This window comes from Bactrocera latifrons, unplaced genomic scaffold (assembly GCF_001853355.1).
Source record: "Bactrocera latifrons isolate USDA-ARS-PBARC rearing strain unplaced genomic scaffold, ASM185335v1 scaffold_24, whole genome shotgun sequence".
Classification (NCBI taxonomy): Eukaryota; Metazoa; Arthropoda; class Insecta; order Diptera; family Tephritidae; genus Bactrocera; species Bactrocera latifrons.
In genome coordinates this window covers 796,838-817,481 of record NW_017535963.1, presented here as the reverse complement: position 1 = coordinate 817,481, position 20,644 = coordinate 796,838, and the positions used below count along the sequence as shown (strand labels likewise).

At 36.1% G+C, this 20,644-nt stretch overlaps 1 long non-coding RNA gene across 1 annotated transcript in view; it reads left to right on the top strand.

The window, feature by feature from the left end:
• Positions 1-454: 454 nt before the first annotated feature.
• Positions 455-20,644, top strand: part of LOC108969081 — a 45,135-nt gene continuing 24,945 nt past the window's right edge. The window contains exon 1 of the long non-coding RNA XR_001993381.1: positions 455-1,632. This is a non-coding gene — a long non-coding RNA (uncharacterized LOC108969081). The remainder of the gene's footprint in view (positions 1,633-20,644) is intronic.

Here is a 20,644-nt window from a genome sequence, read left to right as displayed (position 1 = left end):
GCATACGATTTTCTCTCACTTTATTAAGAAATACTAGAAAACCTGTGTCTCATTGTGCACAGAACTTAAAGGTGTTTCTGAAGACTAATATTTTTTTGTATTTATGTTATGTTGAAAGGAGGAAAGACTCGTACTGCTCTTATTTTTTCAGTATAACTGAACTTCTATGTTTTTCGGAATTTTTTTCTTATTAAATAGTACACATAATACCAAAACAATTGTTAACTAATTAATAATATTAAATAATAAAAGTTTAGCGTAATGACTTTAAAATAATTTATAAACCGAAATTAAGCCACAGAAAGAAAAAGCTCATAAGAAAACCTCAACCAAACCACATAAAAAAAGCGATAATAACATAGAATATTATACAAAAATATAATTTAAACCACATAAAATTTTTACAACTGCAAATTTATTAAAAATCAAATCAATTGAAAAGGGCCAGAAGGACGTGAGAAATTGATGAACCAAACTAAAAACTACTACGCAATTACGATAAAACAATTAAAGCTTATGTGCATCAAATATTTGATTCGATTCAATAGTAGAGAAAAGACAGAGTTATATATGTATACCCACATAATGGTGCATATATGAAAGTGCAACAAAAAACTGACCCTGCCAACAAAAATTGCAACAAAAACTATGCACATGCGCAGCACCAACCTAGCTGGATGCAGGCAAAACAAAATGCTATTTTCCGAATGTATTTGGTGAAAATTAACATGCAGGCCCCAACCACCCTTAAACCGTGAAGAAAACGAGAAAAAAAACAACACAAAAAGCATAAACACGCAACCAACAAAGAACCAACGAGTTGTCGAGCAACGAACTGTGCGGCAAAACTATAACAAGAACAAGCACCAGCGAAAACTACATTAAAATAGTGGCTGAGGACGCCACCAACTACAAACAGACATACATTTGTACTACGCGTACGGCAAGGACTTTTCTACAACTACGGAGGCAACGCGGTGCAGCGCTCTACACTATTTGCCTTCGTCACTACTATTTACCGTTAAGTTAACGCTGGCGTACCAAAAATGGACGCTCGTTTCGGCAACTCGTTGCACTATTCGTTGTTAGTTTAAAAAATTTCGTGACTTCGTAAATACGGTGCACCGTTCGTGCAAGTACTGTGATGACTCGTACATTGCCGAGGACAAGGCCTCGGTGAATGCAACTACTGTGTACCCGTTTGCCGTGTGCGAAAAAGGATGGCCTCAAAGGATAATAGTTCAAGTGCAAAGAGGATGCCGTCAACGAACGGAAATACATTTATGTGCATACCCAAGTATATATACCAACACATATAAATATATAAATTTATATATTGTTAAAGTTGAACATATAAAGGCTTTGGATTTATGCATTGACTTGCATATGTATGCAGTTTGGTTTGTGTGTTTTTGCACTCACATTTGTGCAGCGTTTGAGTAAGGCTGAGTCTCCATCAATGCAGCCCCCACATTTATATACCAGTACTATTGCTTTTGTGTGCATATTGTGGGGGTGCAAGCGCCGTCAAAATTCTACTGAAAATATGCTCGAATATATGGTGGAAAGGAACGAAACACTAATTAAATAATATCAGCATAACAATGCACAAAACAATAAGGCCATGTTGAGGTAGGTAAGCACTTATTTCCCAAAACTGAAATTTAATTGGTGTCCAAAATTTGGCAGCACTTGTAATGTTCGACTTTATTAGAGGATAATAAGAGAATATAATAATATATTTTTTATTAAAATGAAAGATTACATTTTAGTAAATGGTAGTTTAAGGATAAAAGTATATCTGTATAAGTATGTATCGTAAAAAATTTGGTTCTACCAAATCTTCTCTTCCCAACATTTTTCCAGAATTCATTAACTAAATAGTTTTGAAAACAATTTGAACTAAAATGTTTTTTTTTTTTTGTGGAAATGTAAAGTTCTGTTCAAATCAATGATAATTTATTTTGAGAGTAAAGAAAAAGATGGACTTGTCTTTTTTACTTTCTTAAAGATATGTATCTTTAGAACTACAAAAAATTTTATATTAACATTTTGAAGCAACATGACGTCTAATAAGCCAATCTTCGAAAGCAGTTTTTGTTTTGGAGAAACTTCCCAGGCGAATGTATGCTTTTCCAATACAAGCTCGTCGCCTTGTGATCGATCTAGCCGAGATTGACTGCCCCTTTCTTATTGTGTATATATAAAATATATTTCAGAAGACAGTCCTAAATAATTCAAATAATGTTTCATGGAAAGGTATGTTAAAGTAAAAACGCAGCCTACAACCATATGACCAAGACCGACTGACAGTGCGTATGAGTAATATTTTTGATTAATTAAGAATTTTTGGCTGTGGCTTAGAGAAGAATAAGAGTGTATGTTAGATATAAAAATGTATACAAAAGGTACAAATTATGGCGTATGGCTAGCTATATAGCTTATAGTAGGTATATAGATCAAAAACTAATTTTCGAGCTTAACCGAATATAATTTCCAACAATACGAGTGTATTCAACAGCACCTTCTACATATGATACAAAATCAGCCACCCAATACTAATGCTGCCGGCTTGCATTATTGTACAGTCACTGCATTACCTATCGAGTTTACCATGCAGCTTTATGGACGAACTACTTGTAGATTGTTAGAATCGTTAGAAATTTCCAGCAAGAAGCAATACATGGAAATCCATTATATGCGCGCTAAGCCATACATATACACATAAGTACATATGTATTTGTGCCTATGAGGTTTAAATGCGATGCTGCGGCTAACGATGGACTAGCGCTTGTTGCCAATTCTGCTAAATCCGGAGAAAAGCTAACATTCACACACAGTTCCAGTGCACACATGCATATATATGCATACAGCCAGTTATCTAAACACATGCATCGGAGCCATAACGTAAACTGGTTGCTAGTTAATGCCATCGATGACGTTGCCATGGTTTCTCTCGTATTCCACAAAGCGCTTTCGGTATTAAATTGACAATTTTGTATTTGTGTGTGTACGCTGTATATGTTAGTACAATGCTATCTTGCTTTCATGATAAAAGAAATACTTTGGAGACGTGTTCTATTAGAAAATTCTTAATAATTATCTCTTCATAATGGTAAAGGATTTAAAAAAAAAAACTATTTTGTGAAACAAAATTTGAAAAATTAGACAAATAATGTAATGTGTAGAAATTAAATGTTTCCTAAAATAAATAATAATTATCATTATAGGACTGTGACATTTGTTCCTAAACGGAAACATACAAAAGTCGATATCGAATCGTTAAGGAATAAGCGTTGTTCTAAGTGTTCAAAAAATCATGTTTCCAAATAAATTGTTCAGAATCGTCAAGAAATATTTTATTATAGGATATTTGAGAAAGTTTAAACAAAGGACTTGAAAAAGATTTTTGAACATAAAATTTTTAATAAAAAAAATTTGGAAATATTGAACATTTTATTTTACATTTCAAAAAAATTTTGAAAAAAGAATTAAAAAATAACAAATTTTATATACAGCCGAAAGAAAATTTTATTTTACATTTCGAAAAAATTTTGAAAAAAGAATTAAAAAATAACAAACAGTCTGAAAGAAGAAAAATATATTTTCTTTAGTATGTAAGGAAAAATAATATTTGAAAACCCAAATTGAGTACCTTTAAAAAATACTTGGTTTGAATTTTGAAAAAAAAAATTAGAATTAAAAATTTTTTGGTATGAAATGGTATGAAAACGTCGAGAAAAATTGTGTTTTGCAATTTTTCAATTACGTTTTTCAATCGATTTGGCAAAAAAATTCTTTCCCCATTCAAAAATAATTCCTTCTTTTTGTTGTTAAAATTTATTCCTCTTAATTCAGACATTTCCGTCAATGTTCAGTAGCAAAACCAATTGACTGGAAGGCGCTAAAAATTTAAGTGTACAACTATTACAATAACAATAAAGAGCTCTAAAAAGTAATCGTAAAAGCTTCAAGGAAGCGACTGAAGTACTGGACATTGAGAAAGTAGGTTGCGATCATAAATTATTTAATAGAGTTTCCTATATAAATTTCTGTATTTACCGCAACTCATTTTGGAAGCTGAACTGTTAATTATGTAAATGTATAGTATGTAGATATATAAATTTTACTTCATGTTTGATCATAAATCTTATTTAGCACACGAAATATAATTTTTTTAACGGTTCACGCTGCTAATCTAAGAGCGGGAATATTCTAACATCTAAAAGCAGTTTTACATATACTTGTATGTATATAAAATTGTATATGCTGCTTGCTGCCAATTTGCTTATTCCTTGTGGCAGCGTTTCACATTAGCGAAATTTGAAATTTTAACGGCTTTCACCATTTCACAGACGCTGCGGGCTTGCTGGCGTGTTGCTGGCATAGATGCATATACATATATAACCACTAAGCTATAAATCCATGGCTTAGAATGGTTAACAAAGAAAGAGTCTAGCCACTTAGATGCTGCCACTTCTTATATAGTCATAAAAGTTTAATACATATCTATAAATATATATATATAAATACATATTTTTGAAATTCACAGCCAGATCAGCAATTCCTTCAAATACTCACTTATATCCCCGCTTACAGACACGTAGAAAGCTATTAGCCGGTTTTGCAGTGCCTTCGTTCCATGGCAATATCTATGCATGCCTCTAAAGTGGTGCTGCTGTTGCTATGTCATAAATTGTTGCCCAGTCACCAAAGCATGGCAGACGCAAAAAGCATATTTCGTTGTGATCGCTTTTCAAATTCACCTTTCGCTGCTCACAATTGCTCACACACACACAAGTGTACATTTTGCTATTTCCTATGCTCTAACAAACACACACATATATGCGCTGGCCGATCGCGGCTTCGTTGTACGATCGGCGCCATGTCTGCGTGCGTGTGTGTGTGTGTGGGGAAAATGGCGTGTTGAGCAAATCTAGCGCAGTTGGTAGAGGCAGACAAGTGCTTGCCGGCAATGAAATATATGAAAGTGGGATACGATGACTGGTGAGTAGAGAGAATAGAGTAAAGACAGACCCAGTTGTACGTAGAAAAGTGCAGCAAAGGCGACGTGGCGGTAAGGAATAGTTGACGGTGACTCGAGAGTAGTCAAGTTCAAGCACAAGAACAGCTATGGCATTTGCATTATTATATTTATATATGCAGTAAATGCAGTTCTCTTCTACTTATAGACCTTTACTCGCCTTTCTCATGCTTTTCTAACTGCTAGCTAGTCAAGCTTGAACTTTTTAGTTCATAAAATTTCTGACTTTCTTCCGTTTCTTCATCTACGTATTGTACATCTTCATCTTTAACATCTTCTATATTTCCTTCCCTCCTCACTTTATATCCAATATCGCCTCAAAGTTGCACTCCTCTCCACCGTTGACACGCAGACTTTTCGCTCATTTCTTTGTTCCACAATTTTCCTCAATATGCTCTTTATATCGCTCGAGCGTACTTCCTCTTTGCCTCATCACACCATTCATTGCATTTGCCGTTCTCAAACGTTTTGTTGCGCATTACATTTATCTGAGTCATGCAAAATTTAATGGAGAATTGCATCGAAGAGAGTCGCGAAAATTATTCATTACACACACACATATACATACATGTCCAAGTGAGTGAGCGAGTGCGGCGAACGAGTGTATAAAGTGGTAGTGTATAATTGAATTTGATTGAAATCGGTTATCTTCAATGGAAGCGTGAAAAATTCGGAAAGCGTGGAAATCGTAGAATTTGTGATTGTCATACAAAAGAAAAGCAAAGCAAAAGAAAACAAAATTGTCTAGCAAATGAAATAATTACAAAAATGTAAAAATTGCATCGACAATCAATCAATTTGCAATTAAGTTGTGAGTGTGGGAAAATTGATGACAAGGAATGTTAGTGCCATAAATTACAAGCTATTATCGTTGTTAGTTGACAACTTTCATTTACACTTTAAGCTCTATAAATAATTATTGGAGAAGTGAGTAGAAATACTCAGTGTTTATTTTTTAAGCATTTTTCCATTTTGCCTTCATTTATTTTCCACTTTCATATATATTATGTGAAATATAGTGGTTTTTTATCGCATGAAATGTGCCCTGGGGCTATGAGCTTTTTTAAGAAAATTCAGCTTTTCTAAGATAACTTCTTTAGACAAACTGAGTTTTTTTTAGACTAGCCGAACTTTTTTAAAATAACTGAATTTTCACCGCTATTAGCTTTCACCATTAAGTGAAAATGCAAGCTTTTTAAGACTTACTGAATTTTCAACGTTGTGAGCTTTTTTAAACAAACTGAGCTTTCACAGCTATGAACTTTCATCATGACGTGAAAATCTGACATACACGGTAAATACCTTCATTTATTTGTTACTTTCTAGTAAGCAAACCAAGCTAATTATAAACTCAGTTTGCCGAAAAAAGCTCTTTGGATCAAAAGCTTTGAAATTATGAAAGCCAATATGAAACTGAAATCTCAGTTTGTCGAAAAAAGCTCAAAAGCTTTGAAATTATGAAACGAAAATGAGAAGGCGAAACACAGGTTTGGGCGCTGGGTTTGGGATCCGCCGTTTAATAGACCCTACCAATGAAAAGAAGAAGAACTCTGGAGCGACTCCTTCGGCTATCAACTTCCATAGCCCTCATATCCAATATTTAATGATCTATAGAGATATTCGGTTCTTAAAGACTTATGGGTGAGTTTTTGATATTTTTCGAACATATGACTTTATACAAGTACTTTTCTCAAAGCAGAGGGTAGTTCAGATACTCGAATTATTTTTTTCTACTTTTGTCTAAAGGAATAACTCGAAAAATATGAAGCTGTAAAATAAACGTATAAAGGATACTATTAGCCGAGGTCACCATCGGTAAAAAGTGTATATAATTTTCACATTCGTTGGGCTTCTTGAGAACTCAAAACACATTTTTTTTTTTTTTTGAAATATGAAGGAATTTTAGAGCGGGCCTATATTTAAATTTTTCTCTCTATGACTTATAGCTATTTTTATCGATCAGCATATAGACAATCAAATGTGAGCTACTATTGATTCCCTGAAACTAATTACGCACACACTTGCAGTACTCAAACTTACACCCTTGCGAAATAAAATGGACAAGCTCACTAAATAGGTGAGGTGGGTACATAGAGTGGGGCGCAACGCTGACAGCACTGACTGATTGACAGTGATGAGAATGATGGCGATGACATCATCTCGGCGTTTTTAGTTTTTGCTTTAAAAATGGAGAGCTCATTAAAAATGGGTGATTTGAAATGTGTCGAACGAATGAGATGAGTAAGAGAAAATGCTAAACGGCGGGGGATGTAGGTTGAGATTGTTGGAACGAGTGTGGAAAAATGTTAAATTGCCATTTTATTACTGAATTCTATGCAAATGTGTGTGGCGACACAATTTTCGCCAGCATACATACATACATACATACATGGAAATATTGAAAAATATAGAAAAAACTGCATACAAAAGACTTTTTTGTGCGCTTTATTAGTATGTGTACGTAGGATGCGCTGAACTGTATTGACATCCCTTGACACAGTCACACTTGATAAATGTCAGTCTAATCGACTAACTGGCTAACTGACAGCTCGGCTGACGTATGACACACTAACTGCAGGCCAATGTGTGCTGCACCATATCATTTAATATCTATGTGTTTGTGTGAGCCTAACTGTGACTTTGGCTGCCTGCCTGCCCGTCTGTCTGTCTGGTTGGTTGAATGGCGCACAAATGAATGAAATGAAATGCATCCGTTAGTTGTCTATTTGCTTGCTTTTTCCAATTCATTGTCTGCTGCGTTCCAATGGCAACAACAACCACAGCAATAACTCAAATACATGTAAATTCTGTAATGACAGCATTAATAATAGGAAGTGCAGGCAAAAAATAGACTGCGGTCGATGACAAATATAAAACGCACACAGGCACGAACCCTGTGCGAATGCAAAAATGAATACACAAATAAAAAATGAACGTGAAACAATGGCAACGCTTTCCCTAGCTCATCTATTCTCGTCTATATGGATGTAAGTTAGTTTCATCTGTATGGATATTATACATGTACTATATATATATATGTATGCATATGTATGAATAAGTATATACGTATGATACTCGTAAAGTAAAAAAAGCTGATGCATTTATAAATTAATATTTTAAAGCATTTAGGCGACCCGTATTTTAAATGTATGATTGGCAGCCATCTCTCAGTTAAGTTCCGCTTAATTTAACCAAGACTACTTCTTTTTGAAAAAAACTGTTTTTCTTCCGAACTTAACTGACAGGTGACTGCTAAACGCACATTGAGAAAACGACCCTTAAACTGAGTGAAGCTCAAGATGGAACTTTTGCAAGAATAACGAGCAGAATCTAATATTATTTAAGCTTTTTGAACCGCCTGGAGTAGAACTTAGCACACTTTATGAAATAAGAATATTAAATGAACTAAAATATATACAAGTTTATTTAATATTTGATTTAAAATTTTTTTTCATCTCTGATATTAGATTTATTCTCATTTGTGGTTGATTTTCAAATGCATAACAAATAATTTTTTCATATTAAGGTGATCCTGATATGTGCAGTATATTAAATACTGTGAAAAGATAATACTATATATTAGGGTGACACTTATTTTTAATTGTATTTACATCATGAAAACTCAAAATATTAGAAACAGATTATCTTTTTCATACAAAATATAAATAATTTGTTTAATAATATAACGGGGTTTTCAATGAGGACGCTACGAAAATATACGGATAGGGACAGCTAAAAGCGCCATATTTTTCCCAGCTCTTTCGAAATTTCTCTTCAGCAAAACTTCATCATGGAAAAATATACTGTCCAACAACGATTCGAAATTATTAAATTTTGTTACCAAAATTCGGAGTCAATGGTCCCATTTTTTCAGAGCGCCAAGTTCAGTTTATGCACGTCATAATCGTCCTGTCGGATCAGCGATTGAGCGTCTGGTGGAAAAATTTTAATCCACAGGCACAGCAAAAATGTTTCCGTGCCAGTGAGATAAAAGAATGCCCGCAGTGTCGAGAATATTGCTCCCGCTAACGCATCTATTGAGGAAGACCCAAATCAGTCTTTCAGACAACGTTCTCAAGTGTTGGGCATCTCTGTGACGTCGTTGTGGGGAATTTTGCGAAAAGATCGTGGCCTATATCCTTACAAGATCAAACTGTCCCAAGAACTGAAGCTGCTTAAGCACCAGAGTCGTCATATGTTTGTGAATTGGGCTGAGCAACAACTTGAAAAACCATCTTCAACGATGAGGCTCATTTCTGGCTGAATCACTTCGTCAATAAGCTAAATATGCGTTATTGATTAGATAAAGAAAAATCCTCTGTACTATATATGAGTCGGTTGACTTTTCTGAGCAAGTCTAACGTATAAAACCTCCATAATAACCATTTCTTGATATGATTCCCATGAATTTTGGGTCTGCATAACTGGACCAAACCCGATTTTTTATCAAATTAAAGTTTCTCAACTCGACCGAATTCTTCAAAAATGTTTTGATTTATTTTTTTTGACAATTTTTTGTCCAAAAAAACAACTTTTATTTATTGGTGCGCTCCATTTTACAAAATTGTGAGCTTACACCGTTACAACAAAAATAAAATTTTTTTTGCGAACTTTTACACGCGTATGGGCAATAACGGAATCTGTAAAATAAATAATTCTGAAATATATATGTAAATACTGACTTATTGCTTTTGCTCCAAATAAATTTTTATTTTTTATTGCAAAATTGCATTTTACAGTTATAAATTTCACCTTTATGACCCACATATACAGGCGTTTGTGTTTGTAATTAAAAGACACATTACTCTTCATGATAAGTTAATTACTGAAATTTGCTTTATTCTATTGTTGTTTTTACAATTTTTTTTTTAGTTTAAGTGCTTTTTGTAATGGCATTTCAATTTGTTATTACAACAGATTTATTGTAAATATTTCACTTAACTTTTTGTATACTCATGTCATAAGTAAACACATATGTATATTTTATGAATTTGTATGTATATACTATAATATGATGCATATATGTACTTGAGCATAGTTTGAGCTTTTGACTGTGTCACAATGTGCCAAGAAGCTAACTATTTTTAATGGCTGCCATCCGTTTAATTTAAATTATGTCATCACTTTACAAGAGCAAAAACAAATTTATGCAAATATTTACACATACATATATGCACTTACAAACATACGTATATAGATAGATATGCACATATGCTTAGTAGAAACTAGAGCATAAGGCATGCGCTTATATTTAGTGCAAATATGAGCACAACTACTTTCACCTATATATACGAGTATACATATGTGTATGTAAGCATATCATAAGTGCTACAAATACAACATATCTATATAGATACACACACCACGACACTTTGCAATTAACGTCCATTCCATATCCAACAAACTGTGCCATTAAAAAGTGCGCTTGTAATTTGTTGTTGTTGTTGTTGTTGTAAAAAGTAGAACATTCATATTGAAAACGAGCAAGAGCGGTTTGTTATTGCAGTTATTGTGGCTATGGCCGGCTAACTGCTGCAACCGTCTAATAGCTAATGTTGTTGTGGCTGATTCCGGTGATGACAATAACTTCGAACAATGTACGCTGCAACATTTCCGTTGCAAAAACAAAACACATGGCGCTTTTTATTCAAATGTGTGTATGTGTCTTTTTTACAATGCAAATATCACATTAATTGCTTATCATTGTGAATGGCTCATCGTCTATAGTGAATGACTTGTGGTCATTTTATTAATTTCTAGCTTTTTAGGTGCAAAGTGCTCGTTTATAGTTTACAAATGCGCCCATAATTATTAGGAAATCGTTTAAAAGCTTGTATGTCAATTGTTACAAAGAGCATTCTTATTTATCATGCACCATTAAGGTGATTCTGATAGTTTTAGAAAAAAAGTTTTCGGCCTTCCTCAAATTCAGCCCGCAAATCTCTAAATACATACATTTTTAAGAAAAATAAGCATATTCTCAGAGGAGTAAGCCATATAAAAATGTGTAGACAATGCTTATAGATAAGATTTCAGATCACCCTAATGTTTTAATATTATATCAGTTTAAAATTCGTTCACCTTTTATGGAACGCGATCTCTTTCGCGCAGCTGCTTTCATTGAGTTTATTGCGGTCCCTACTTTTAATCCAGTTTACTGTGATTTTGGTGACTCGTTCTATCTCCCGAATTAATTGCTGCACATTTGCTTGAAATGTCGGAAACGTTAAAGAATTATTAGCATAATATCCTTTCTGATAAAAGAGTCCAAAAATTTGTAGTTCGGATGTGGACAATGGACACTAGATGCTAACACCATTGCGGGGCTGGATATGTAAAAGAACATAAACATTGTTGCATTAGGTGGGTCAGAAAATTAATATTCAGACGAAGGCAGAACCAGTTCATGTTAACTTCTGGACACATAGTCCTAATATGAATGGCTTTTTGTTGACTGAAATAGCAATAATAGCTCTTACTTTTAAGTAAATATCATTTATGCCCGACTAATCAATGAAAAATTACATTATTCTTACGACCTTCTCCTGACATTTTGTTGGTGTTGGCCCAGTGGATTCATGTTTCATCGACAGTCATGAAACAAGGTGGAAACTGCTTCGAACAACATAGCATCGAACTTGAGTGTGCTCACGACTTTGCTTGTCTCTGCGGTGGTGAGCTCAAGTTCTTATCGGGCCTACTTTCCATTTTTCGTTTTAATGCCTTGAGCAGAGTATATATATGATATTTATAACACCCCGAGGGAAACCTCAGAGATCCTGTAAAGAATACTTATAAAAGATCCGGGTGACCACCTGAGCTGATTTAGTTATTTCTGTGTATATCTCTTTATATATTTTTATATTAGGTTGTCGAAAAAGTCTTGCGGTATTATTGATTTATTTTTTATTTATTTTATAACGGTTTGATGACTCATGCCCAGCTCTTGACCGATGCTACGGCTGCTACTATGCCGGTCTCTTTCGACCAATTCAGAGATTTTATCGCAGTTTTCGAAGACAGGCCTTCTGGAGCGTGGCGCATCTTCGACCACCTCTACACCAGAACGAAAACGTTGAAACCATCGTTGTGCGGTGGAAATGGAAACTGTATCGGGTCCATAAACTGCACAAATTTTATTGGCGGCTTGAGATGCATTTTTGCTTTTATCGTAGTAGTACTGTAAAATATGCCATATTTTCTCTTTTTTTTGCTTCATGTTTGCGACGCTATAACACGTGTTAGCGCGTGAAATGAGCTTTTCAAAAAGCTATAGCATGACCCGATGCGACGAATAAAACAAGAAATACGCGCTCTCAGCGCCAACTAGCGAAAATACCGCAAGACTTTTTGGACAACCATATTTCATATTGAGATTTTGCAACACGTCCTTTCTTCATCAAGCGGCTGCTCATTTGTCGAAATCGCCGATATTGGACCATGAATCATACATACTGAAACCCCGGACTCAAGTCCTTGTACGGAAAACTTTGGTGAGATATCTTTACGAAATTTTTCATCTGAGGTACCACTACATTTCTCGGAAAACGTATTCTGATCGGATGACTATAACATAAAGTTGCCATAAAACGGATCGATCAAAGTAAAAAAAGTACCCTTTTATGCTATAAAAAATGCACGTGTAAATGGGGCACAGCCGAAGTTAACGTTTTTGTTTTTTCTTATAATTTATTGTATTTAAGAAAAAAAAAAAAAACGAATCACAAGTAGTGTTCAAGTAATAATACAAAACGCCTCATTCTTCCTAAACTCAAAACGTATTGGCAATCACATGTAATTAATTTAATAATGAATGATTTGAGAATTACTTTTATGACGTGTTAATCACTGCTGTCATTTTGACATCTTGGTGTCCACTACTGACACAACTGTCAATCAAATATTTGCCGCAGTTATAAATGTTTAAACGAATGGCGAAAATCGATTAAAATGCCAAGTCAAAGTTCTTACCTGAATGACTTGCATAAAACACCACAAAGTAAACAATGAAAATGTAAATATATGCACACACACACATCCATATATAAGTATTTGCATACTGTATGAATTTTGGCATTAAACGAAAAGTGAAAATGCGCGCGCAACTCGAGTGCTAGTCAGCGCTGAAGCGGGACTTGATACCCAAATAAAGTGGGGAAAGAAAGGCGTAATTACAAGCAAGGAATAAATTGCAAGTAAAGATAGAAAAAAAAAAAACAAATTTCAAAAACTTCTGGTAACAATGCGTAAAGCTCAAGGAACCAAGCAGAGCCATTCATTCGGCCGCGAATTTCGAAGGCGAGCGCGCTTGGCCTGCTATGTTGTCACGGGCTACGCTGCACCGTATTGCCACAGCGCTGACGATCGACGCAACGGAACACATTTTGCCGCTTCCTGTTGTTGCTTGCCTCACTGCATTCTTTTCGTGCGTCGCTTGATGCAACGCTCCCTTCTGGGGTTTTGGTTGACCAAGCGCATTTTTTACGATTATTATTATTTTTTTCTTTTTTGACTTCTCATACCCACGCGTATTTCTTCAATTTTTTACTTGCATTAATTTCGTTTAGTTGCTGCTTTTGCATTATATCAATTTCTCCCTTACGAAATTCGTGCAACGCAATGTCACCGGCAGCAGCAGCGGTGGCAGGAAAGCAAGTTGCATTCGCCGGGCAGCTTATTCTGGTTCAAAACATTTTTTATATTCATTCACTTTATTCTCTTTTTTTGTGTTTCGCTGGGCGCATTTTAATCTTTATAACTGTACTTAAATTTGCAGTTATGCAAACGTGTGCTGTCGCTGTGCGCATTTAATTCACAAATAAAATTCGCGGCGACTTGGCAACATGCAGTTACAAGCAAAGCAAAAACGACTTACAAGATAAACGGCGCAGGGCAGCTGTGCCGTGGAGGCGCATGACTGACTACCTTTTGTGCGAAATTTCTCGTCGTCGTCGTCCTCGTCGTCGTCGAAAGGCGAGATTGCAATGAGCATGAACCGATCGCAATATGCAGATTGTATGTGCAATGGCGTTGAATAGCCGCTTTTTTGGTGTTGCTGACTGTGTGTTGGCGGCGACTCAATATCAAATAATGGAGATTTATTAATTTTTTCTTCGTGTCGACTTTTTCGGTACACAATGTACAACGATGGTATGTAATAAATCTGCGTGACGACACACGACGGGAGATTTAAGTTTCATTATCATAATTGTTGCATTTTGTGTGTGTGTGTGTATATTTGTGTATAACGGAGATCAAGTTTGTTCAAGCAGAAGACGGTAAGCAGATAATACATCTTCCTATCTGGCTGGGTCTACATTAAATAAGGTTACTCTCGAAAAAGTTGCACGTGTTTTGCGAATTCTTCATTTATAAAACACTTTCTTGATACCGTTATCACGCTATGTTATATTTCGAAATTGGAGTTATAAAAACAAAAATCATCAAAAATCGCTTTATTGTTTTTCAATATATTCTCCTTTATCCGATTGCCGAAGCTCTTTTGTCACCAAGGTGCCAAGTAGAACTACATGATAATCAAATGGATGTTTTGAGTGCTAAAAAATGTGATGGTGAAGAGTAATTCGTCTTCGGCGGTTGGTTTTCCTGATTTCTTGACAACTGATTCCGTTTGCGCACGGTATTAATAGTTTTCGGAACAAAAACTGATTTCGGACGACCTTCACAAAAGACGTCTTGGATTGCTAACTCAGTTTGCGCATCATACCAGAGATAATCAATGGTAGTTGATGGAGCTTCATTGTCAATTGAATGAAGTTCTTCGATGTATGGTACTTTAGCCGGATTAGTCCATGTCAAAAGTTGCAAAAAATAATCCCGTGAAAAATTCGGCGCTTTAATTCCACTTTTTAGCCGGATTGAATATTTTAAGTTCCAAATAGCGTTCATATGACGATCGTTTTGTGTATGCACAACGTCAAAATTGTCCAACTTGACGATAAAAGTGTGAGTTGAAAGATGGCGACACTTTTGTCTCAAAATCCCGAAGTATAGAAGACTACCTTCGTATAAGTAGTAAAAAAGCCGGATTTTTCGATTCAAACTTTAATTTCGGGATAAAAGCATATTCTAGCTTTCAGCGATACTGAGAAAAAAAAAAAACTCTTTAACTGCAAAGAGCATTCACTCTCAAGTAATACAGCAAATCATTGGACGAGTTTAGTAGATATGTCTGATCTACGGGATCACTTTCTGACCATTTTGTCTAAGTATTGTTTTTTCTTCAATTGCTAAACATCTCTAGGACTAACACTTATGTAAGGCAACTGGTGTACCTACTAAACACCACTCCATATTATAATTTTGTATGTCTCTGGCTACTAACCGGATTATACTTGAAACAAAGACAACAACCTTGATTATATGTTTCTGAAATGCAATTTTTAAGTTAATTAGACTTAAATTAATTGCACTGGAATTCGTAAAACGAATGAAAACTATGAGGTTCAACGAAATTAAAAATCCTTCTTCACTTAGTTACCTCTGATCAGTAGCCAGTTGACATGCATAATGTAAATTTGAGTATATGGTTGTCTAGCAAGTACTATATTTAAGCCCGTCGTTGCACATTATTAAGATGTACAATGCCATCGTGGTGAAGTAGGATAGAGTTTGAAGAAAGACTATTCGTTTTTTGTAACAAAATATCCTTAGAATATGATCTTCGCTGCCACAAGAGCGCTGTGTTCTGTTTCGACCTTTTTTTAATCAAGCAAACGATTATGCTTTCAGCGGGAGAATGATCACTGACCTACACTACTAACTCAGAAAATTTCCTTAGACCCTGGTGTACGCTTATGTATTACTTTCTCATGCTCCATGCACACTATACCCTTTAATGGCATTCCTCAGCCGAAAACTAATCTATAGCTAATTGAAATCTTCGGTAGAAAGATGTCCCGTTTCAGCGATTCCCAATTGATTTAAATTTTGCTTATGGGAAACAGCCATTCTCACACTTGCGGCAAGAAATGGAAAGGAAAAGATCACAAAACTTGCCACTTGTCGACACGAATCTGTCGGAAAACCACATTTATGGGAATAACCAACAGTAAAAAAAAACCAACATCCCAAAAACAACAACCGCATCGTTATCGGACACAGTTGCATGTTGGAAATTGAGAAACTGACGAAGAACTGGTTGAAAGCATTACGAGCGTTGGCTGTTAGCCGCCACTTAGCAATAACGGTGCAACGTGGTGCAATCTTTGCGGTCGCCAGCGGCTAAAATAACACAACAACAACAAGAAGAGAAACGCCAGCCAAGACAACAAAGTTAATAACGCAAGAGACGATGAACAAAAAAACAAAAAACCAAACTACAACAACATAATAAACACGAATTTCCTGCTCAAAAGCAATCGCTCTGGCTGCCACACGTTGCAGCTGCACGCATTTGAGTGCATTATTACACACACACACATGCACAGTTAAGCAAACAAACAAACAAAAAATTGCAGCGGCTAATAATGCCGCTAAATGCGCTGCAGTGGCGAGCGGAGGGTATCCATATTGCAAATGCGTAGCAACACACGATTTTTTCGCTGCAACAGCGAGGCAAAAATTCCACTGTGTTGTTGCTGTTGGTGCGCCAGGCGATGCTGGCTGACGAGTCCGATGCCCACGAAGACAGGTTGCTGCTGTGGCAGTCGGTCGGTCTGATTTGGTGGCCAAGGCAACAGCGCGTACAACTATGCAGCCACTAATATGGCGGCCGCGGCATGCAACACGGTTAAGTTACTGCCAGCTTGTTGCACTTGTTGTCGTCATATTGTCGTATTGCAAGTTTGACTGCATTTGAGTATTTGTTTTGTTGCTTTTTGTTCCATTTGTATCTTGGCTTTGTGCACAGCGGAGCCTACATTGTCGCTCCACGTTGCGTGACACCGCCTGTGGCACGCTGTGCAAACCCGTTTGTGCAACGTTATTTTGTGCACAATCATGTTATATGCTGCATTTGGCCGTGGCACTGAATGCGGCCATGATTTTATTGCGTGCTTTCGTTGTCAGCGCCACTGCAACAGCGCAGCAAGCAGCCGCAGCAGCAACAGTCGCTACCGCTTTGCAACGAGTTGTCAGTTGGTTGTGGCACATTTTTCAGTGGACGTCGCTGCCGCTGACTTTGCATACAATTTGTTGTGTGCGCAATTAATTGGCTTGTGTTATTAGTTGGCATATTTTACATTTGTGGAATTTGATTTGCGTATGCCACATGTTGCCGCGGTTACACTAATTGCAACATTAAGCAAATTACAATAATTCAAGGCTTTATCTAAATTTGAGTTATAAGTTGTCATTCTGGACTGACTCAAGGACTAAGCAGGCGGAGAGTGCAGCACTGCTTTAAGGAAGGCATAATTTTTTTTTAGAATTCGAAACCTTGCACATATTTGGCTGAAGAGAAGCCTTGTCGAATCTAATGAGCCTCTCTATGTCGTTAGCAAAGAATGGAAATATATTATACATCTCTTTCAAATTATTTTGAAAGCTTTTAAGAACGCTTCAATGATCAGCACGATTTCGACCAAAGGGACACTTCGAAATCGAAACTCGCTGAATGGGTTTGGTGCTCAGTTGTCCTAAATATAAGATGGCTTCTCTTCGGGCGAGCTGACCAAGCGCTGGTCAAAAACCAGCACACACTTGAGCAACCGCAAGATCATTCCGTTCCAGAATATGAAGAAAGATATCTATTCCACCACTCTCCCTTAAGAAAGTTGACCATCTGCGACATAATTACCCGCTTACTCAGGGCGAAAAAGATCAAAAAAATTATTGATCCTATATTTCCTTACTTTCAACAATCGTTTCACGGAATCCAAAATGAAAGCTAAATTAAGCGCTAAAGGCCAAGGAATTTACACAGCTCACGAAAGTGATAGCTGAATACAACTCTGAATGCCGTGGGATCAAAAAATACAGTATAGATTTCTAGCTATACTGTCACAAATTTGTTCCTTTATTTTTAGTTGTGGTGAGTCTCCAATAAGGCCTCTCTGTTCAGCCGTAATATGACAGATATCGTCAAACTGGAATGCGTTTATATAGTAAAAATGTAAACTCATAGATACGGAAGTTACAAGTTAACAGGGGCTAGTTAAATAATCTTAGAAATGGTTACCTTGGTATCATTTGTGTTTAGTACAGCACATTTATGATTTTCCCGGAAAAGCGTAAATCTCAGGTGAAATATATAAATTGCTTTAATTTTTTCAACTATGAGCGAAATGAGAACGCGTTGAAGAAGTTTCTATTTCTAAATAAATTAACTAAATACTTCGGAACTTTTTAAAATTTTATGGTTCTTCAATGCTAAGAAAATAGTTAAAAGTGATGGCTTGTCGATTATTTCGTCAAAGTTTCCTTAACATTTCGTTATTCAACCATAAACTGACATTATCAAAGCTATCCTTACCACCAATCCATTTATTTATTGCCTAAGAAGCCAACGAAAGAAAAGAAGAGTTTTGAAAAACTCAACTCTTTATTTTTTTTGAATAAACTGGTCTAAAATAAAAACCGAGGAAAACAAAATAACAAAAGGCAGCAACAAAGAAGTGGAGAACTATACTACACAGTCAATGTACCAATAAACAAAGTGAAGAAATTCCAACTGTTCTGAGCCACAATGGGAGGCTAAATGTAAACGCTGTAAGAAAAACGTAAGAAATAGGACAGATGTTGCAATAAATAAATAAATACCTGTTAACCCAGGGAGAGCTATAGAATATATGATGAGTATAAGAATGAATTGAATGAAACTTGTTTGATTGAGTATAGAAAATGTTTTCAAAAGCGGATGTATATTTCGAACCCTAAGTCCTTGCAAGTTCTTTGATCGAGCTTCTTCGAATATTACTACTATGATATCTGTTTGATTAAATGGTTCATAATCGCAACTCCGCTTCCTTTTCAAAAACAAAAAAAAAAAAAAATGGTTTTCTACAATTTTTGAAGTGTGTTTTGAGTAAATATTTCAACTGTAAGATATTTTTTCCCTTTGCAAAGTAAAAGTAAAGGCTTAGTAAACTACTCAAAAGTAACCGATTGTCGAAAATGTTTCAACAATGCAAGAAAGATCTATATTGAAAACAATAATTTCGCAAATATTCTTGTGACTATCGTCGATTCGCCAAGTGTTAGATAGTAGCGATTCGAACACACTATTTGGTTATCATAAAGCTGGAGACAATTTGAAATAGAGTAATAGAGCTAAAACTGTTTATGTGTCAGTAAAGGTGAATCACTAGTGGGTGGTTTTTCCATTGAATTTTCGGCGCCATTTTCGAATTTAATCATTTAGTGCTTCGCGTGCCACTTTCGGTTAATGCCGGCCGAAGTTGCCCATCTAAACTGGCTTGCATTGGTTGGCCGGCTGCAATCTCGCGCCGTTATTGTCTAGGCTATATTATAACAATGCCATTTGCAAAAGTACTAAACACCCACACTTTGGCACCGTCAGCCCAACTGTTGCACCCTGTAATGCCAGCTAAGCGCTTTCTAAAATGAGAACTTCAGCCAAAGTGCCTAAGCCAAAAAATGAAACGTTGTATTAATTGYTGTTGTTGCTGTTAGCATTGTCGGCACCATTTCAGGCTTCAGCGCTGGGGACGGCTTTTCCAGCGACGTGCGCCCTAAGTCCATTCCCTCATGCCGCCGAAGGTCTGTTCCATTGGTAGGTCGACTGGTCGGTCGACTTGCCCAAGAATGCCTTAGTCAGCTCAAGCTAAGCCAAGTTGTGTTGTTGCCTTGTCTGGTATGTCGGCTTCTGCGTCACACAGCCAAGTGCTGCTACGGGCAAAAGCAACGCGAATAACTTTCAACAGTTAATGCATACAAACATACATGTTTCTGTGTGTGTGGCATATGTGAAACGTGTTGTGCGCTGCAGGCATGCACAAAATACACAAACAAATTGGCACAAACGTATGCGTCTATGCCGTTGATATGTCTGTCTGCCTGTCTGTGCTGGGGTTCGTCCACCCCGCGTTCGTTCGCGTTGCGATTTTATAGCTCAACGGACTCACATGCCGCCAGCATGCGCTTAGGCTTTTGAACTTTTCGTTGCTGTTGTGGTCGGCTCACATGCCTGCCTTTTACATACGTATACATATGTATATGTGTGCATATATATTCTGTAGATATGTTTAGCAAAATATACTAAACACTGCAAATGTGCATATGCGCATATAATTACAAAAACAAATGCCTGCATGTATACACATATCTGTGTGTGTTTGTGTGTGTCAGCATTTGTGCTTCTGTGTCTATACGTCCGCCGGTGTGCCGTGTGTTTGGGTGCCGGCCGACCATAACCTAACGCAACTTTACAACTTCAACACTCGAGCTTTTACGATTGTTGTGCATTTTGCGGCATTTGGTGGCAAGCAAAAAAAAAAAAAAAAGAAAAAAGAAAGAATAAATAAATAAAAAATAATAATGCCAAACGATTAAAAGTGCATTTTTATTGTTTTGTGAATTTTTGTTTTTCTTTTGTTGTTGTCTGGTTTTTTATTTAGTTCATATTTGCCATAATTTGGCTGTTCATTATTTGTATGCGATTCCTTTTAGTCGCTTGTG